The sequence below is a fragment of the Brachycentrus maculatus genome, unplaced genomic scaffold (genome assembly GCF_059751285.1).
Source record: "Brachycentrus maculatus isolate JH-2025_06_01 unplaced genomic scaffold, ASM5975128v1 h1tg000221l, whole genome shotgun sequence".
NCBI classification, from domain to species: domain Eukaryota; kingdom Metazoa; phylum Arthropoda; class Insecta; order Trichoptera; family Brachycentridae; genus Brachycentrus; species Brachycentrus maculatus.
This window is the reverse complement of record NW_028280972.1, coordinates 321,183-327,182: the sequence shown is the minus strand read 5'-3', so window position 1 is coordinate 327,182 and position 6,000 is coordinate 321,183.

Here is a 6,000-nt window from a genome sequence, read left to right as displayed (position 1 = left end):
TGGTGGAATCACTTACCGTGTCCGTCGCTCACAGCACCGAGAATTTCAGGTGTGAATCTAAAAAAGGACTTTTTAGAGACATGTTATATCTCAGAGCTTTATTATTTTTAAGGAGTGCTGAAACTAGTTTCGCAGTTTTTCTATTGCTCAGAAAATCAGTTACAACCTTTTTAAAAGACCCCATTCAAACTTTCCTGAAAGTCATGGTTCTTTATAAGTTCCCTTATGTGGACCTATAATTTTACCCTCTTTTATTTTAGCCACACTTATCCTACGTTTTTTTCTCTAAATATAGAAAGCATGAACCACTTTATCCGTGTCATTAATTTATATTTTTTCAAATACCCGAGTAAGATAAGAGAATTCGTTCAGACAAAAATAACCCCACTTAAATGCAAAGTAAAGATAAATAGTAAGACAATATAAATTAATATTAACACCGTTTTAACTCGATACTGGGGTCTAAACTTAATTATTTATGATGATGGTCGTCGTCCCGTAAGTGCCAAGATTTACAGTTTCTTCTTTGTGCATGTTGAGATGTCAAAAATAATATAAACATTAAGAAAGGTGTGTTGAGATAGTTTGGAGACATGATACGAATGAGTGAGGAAAGAATGCTGTAACAAATTTATGAGGCGAATGAAGTTGGAAATAGAAGCAGAAGTCTTTCTGCATTTTCTTTGATACAATTGTAAATTATTATTCAGTGATAAGATCGTGGTGTTGGGGAGAGTAACAAATACGACACAAAAGGGTAGTAAATAAAATAAAGAATAACGAGGAACATTTGGCATAATCAAGTAGGTCATATACTTGAAAGCGGTCAAGTCAGGAGTCGAAATAATCGATGGGTATGTATAGGAATGATGAAGAGGTGAGGAATGTTTCAAAGAAAGATTAATTTGGCGTTCTATTCTCCCTGCGGGATATCAGCGTGATGGTTAGTTAGTTGGTTAATAAATTCAAAAAATCGTTCAACCTCTGTTATGCATGTATGTGTGTTTGTGCGTGTGTGTATGTGTGTGTATGTGTGTGTGTGTGTGTGTGCGTGTGTGCGTGTGTGCGTGTGTGTGTGTGTGTATTATGAATAGTAGGGTTTATTTTGAAATGAAGCATATTTACCAAATTATTTATACAAACTTCATATACACACATACACAGTGCTTTAATGTTTATATGAATACATAGTTATCTAAACAGAACTCAATTAAAACAAAATCTTAAGATCAATATTAAAAAAAGATTAACACTGAACTCACCACGTGGTTTATATTTTAATTGAATTTTGTTTGGATAAATTTTTACTCATGTATACTTCAAAGCACTATAGTGATTTGGGTAAACAATTTTAATTTTTATCTGTTAGTTATCGTAATTGTAATTTCATTTTATAAAAAAAATGTAGTAAAACACATATGGCAAAGTATTGCACACACTACTCAAGTCAAGCTGGAATATTTTTGAAATGTGCATCACTATTTACAACATTTTGAGTGTGTCCAAATACTTGATCACGAAATCTGGATTATCTACAATTACAGGAGTTATTTTCATATAATTTTTTAACATTTCATCAAAGATGAAGAACAATTTTAAAATTCTGGGCATTTACGAGGCTGACGGGGCATTTTATTCTTCATCTTTGTTGAAATGTAAAAAAATAATATGAATATAGCTCATGTAATTGGAGATATTACAGATTTTGGGTACAAGTATTTGGACACACTCAAAATGTTGTAAGTAATTATCTGGTCAAATTATAAGCTTAAATAATAAAAATGAAAATGATATTTACCGGCGTTTTTCATGTGTGTGAATATAATCCAGGATTCGGACCTCACATACTAAAAAAAGAGTTTCTGCTCAATAAAAAGCTTCTTTTCATCTCACAATGTCTCTTGTGAAGTTTTTGTGATTCAAGAATAATGTTTCAAAATTGGTTCATGTATGTAGAACTTACAAGAAGTTGAGTAGTGTGGCTGTCAATAATTGGTAATATTGGTGAATGTTACACGTGTGTAACATCACTTTGATCACTTAAACCAGCCTATGACGGTGGGCAGCCGCGTAAATGTCCAGACTTCCATATTCTCCTTCATCTTTGATGAGATGTCAAAAAATAATATCCAACACTATTCATTATTTTAACAAATTTTTACGATCTAAGATTGCATAGTATATATAATACAGCCTTATTCTCGCAAAACAACGATATACTTTTGCTATTATCATTATCAAATTTTCATATTGCATATTTTTTCTCTTAAAATTTTGTTCTTCTAGCCCGAATCGTGCATAGAACACTATCGTATCAAAACAGTGCTATTTAGATGTTATATTACATTATGACAAGATGATAATCATGTCATGTAACAACTGTTAGAGTGAAAAATCTAAAACTATTTATATTCCTCTGGAAATCTCTCCCGGAACCTCAAGCACGGTAGTAAAACGAGGACAATTGGTATTGATAGCAAAACTTTCAAACACGTTGCATTTATTCAATACGGGAAACGGTGCGGAAATTATTCACACTGTCAAATCACAATACAGGATCTGCGACATTCTTTCCTACCCCTATAAATGCGCTTGATTGGAGAAAAGATAAATTTAGAGCATCGATTTTATTGCAATACGGATCTGCTAGTTTGAAAAATGAATTCGCAGTATAAGAACAGTTTGTTAAATTTAGAATGCAAATAAAAAATAAATATTTATATATTTTATTAATTATTACTAACTTTATTAATTATCTTAAGAAAAAACGATATTGAACCCTAATATTATACATTAAAAAATGCATATCTCCCTTACGTTTGCGCTAAATTTTCTTTTTGATGGTTCACGAAAAATACCTTAATTAGTGTTTTATTCAAAAGTATATTTTAAATTGGTAAGTTCAGAGAGTCCGACTCCGTAGTGTAATGGTCAGCACGCTTGGCTACCGTTCTGGAGGTCCCGGGCTCGATTCCCAGGGGGTTCAACTGAATGTAAGTGATTTTTTCACTGTAATATTTATTCAATATTACCCTGGACTGGTACCTGAAGCGGAGGGCTGATCACCTTTCCTTCATGTGTAAACGATCGAGATAACACTGCGTTTATATGAAGCAGTGCCCTATGCACCATTGGGGTGCGGATAGGTGGTTTATATTATATAAGTTTAAAAAAAATAACGTCAAAAGAAGATTTTTGACCCGAGTTCAATATTAGATATTTTATAATCAAAACTTGATTGACATTTTTAGTTGTTATCATTTTCATTTAATTAAAAATACTTTTCAAAGACAACATTACTATTAAAACTTATTATATTAGTTAATAATTGTAATTAACAGTATAATTTTAAAGTGTATGTTGTGAATTGTATAAGTGATAAAATATTTTGAGATATTTGACTTATACAAATAGCGGTGAAAGGTATTGCAAAAACGTAACCCTAGCTCTTGCCTTTGTTAAAACAAAAGAATATAAGAGCATTGTGTGAAATAATTTGGAAAATTAGGCGTTTTTTTCGATTGATAAGCTGATAATTCTTTTCTTAATAAAAAGTTGTATTTCATTAACGGTGCCCAGTTTTGTAATCAGAACTCAAATATTTGTATATATCATGACTTGTATAAAACATGCGATATAATCTTGAAATATTTCGCAATTTTATATTCCAAAAAATATTTCTAGTTAACTTACGTATAAATTCTCCGTTAGGGGAAAAAACAATTATATGCATTCTTTGAACGCAATGTCAATTTTATTGAAAATCTTTTGAATTCTCCCCTGCGCTCACAATGGCCATTGAATCTAAAGTACTCTTGAAATTCTTTTCTGTACCTTACTGCACGGTGAGGTAGGGAGATTAGAAAAACGCTATCGAAATGGTTGTAATAAAATAAAAAAAAGTAAATAAGTATGCACATATTATAAAATGAGAAAAATTCGTAAAGTGTACACAGCACACTTTAAAGCGAAGACTTGTTATAAATTTCTGTAAAAATTGATTGAAACTAAATTGAATATCGATTTCGTTCGGTTGCTGATCGAAATATTATCGGAATATAGTAACGGCATGCACTTAGATTGAAATGCAATACTGGGAATGTCAACTAAATATTCTAAATATGTAATATTTTATGCCTTCTGGATACAGCAGATTATAGCAGATTATATATAGGTATTATATATACACGCACACATATCGCTCACTCCTTTTAAGAACGTCATAAATCAAAATACTTGATTTTTCAGGAGAACATTTTTAAAGTTTAAAAATATAATACAATGTATTAAAAATAAATATCAAGCCACTTGTTAAACTTTTTACTGCGCAACAGATTTTTATAGGTAAAACCTGAAAGTTTTTTCTCCATTTGAAAAATATTTAGTATATTTAAAAAAAAAATAAACAAAACCTTTTCTTCAAAATGCAAAAACAACACTTTCTACCCTGTAGCGGGTAAATATTATGTTAAAAATATGCCAATTTTGCTGGGATATAGTACATTTTCTGGGCATTCCGAAAACATGCATAACTGAAAATCGACGATTTTTGATTTATGACGTTCTTGAAAGGAGTGAGCGATGTATACAAATGTAAGATAATGATGTTGATTGTATCAAAACACGTGTCAGAAGAGTATTTTTTTTACAAAATGGTATGTTTTGTATATTGTCGTTCAGCAAGTAAAATTAAACCAAGGTTTCGTTTTAGACCTTTTCTTTGTAAGACCATATTATGTTGTGAAATGTTTTCATAGGACCAATTTTATCAAAACGTTTTTTTTTACATAAATAAAGTGATGGTATCATTTTTAGATAATTAATATTCCCAGCCAAAATCTCATTTTATTATCTTTTCCTGATTTCAAGCAAGGGAAATTGTTGCTCGTATATGCCGAGATGGCTATGAAACTTAAAAGCTTTGAAACAATAATAATAATAATAATCATAATCAAATAAAAACAAAAATAAAAATAGATAAAATAATTAAAATAATTATAAAATAACAATAATAATAATAATAATAATCAAAATATTCCAGTTTGACTAAGTGATGGGTGCAATACTTAGACAGCTATATATGTTCTACATAAAAAAAAGTAACATACTTTTCTCAGCCCACCTATCTTAAATTTACAAAATACCTTTTGTGGAGTATTTCTGCCACGAAAAATCTCGAAATATTTTAATGAATGTGTCCATATGTTTGCATACAAATACTGGATTTATTTTTTACGGTTTTATAAAGATTTATAGTAGATGTCTCACAGAGGCGAAGTATTTTATGGGAAAATAATATAGCCGTTTGTGCACTGTACGGAATTTTACTGTCCGGCAGTCCGGTTTTGAAAACTGAACTGCGACTACGACTGTTTAGCTTGATCGAATTCACGCGCAACGTGTTCACGCACCGATCAAGAGCACCGATCCGAAGAAAGATGGACAAAAGCACAAGCCAATCCAAGCCAATCATTCGTTTTATATGCTAACGGACGTGCCGGACGGTAAAATTCCGTGTAATTCCGTGTAGTGCAAAAACGCCCTATGGAAGCCTTTGTCATGTGCTATTTATTTCGCATGAATCTATCCAATTTATCGATCGAACCCTAACGCACGAGAAACAAACGACGTCAATCGAGACGTCAATCGTTGCTTGTTCCTCGCACGTTGGTTGCTTGGTTATTGAATACATACAATATCCGAAAATCGTGATACGAATATATATATATATATATATATATATATATATATATATATTTTTTTTGAAATCGTTGATTGATGTTAAATATTTATTAATCAGTGACCAACCGGTCGTAAGCTCTGTTAATGCTCAAAGACGGTTATTTTGACATGGATATAATAACTTGAAAACAAAACATTTATAAAAGTTAAACTTTATATTTATACATTAATTTAAATATTTATATTTTTTCTAATAGTGCTTATTTTAGTAAACAATAAATAAATATTTAGATTATTTATTATTAATCAATATTAGCA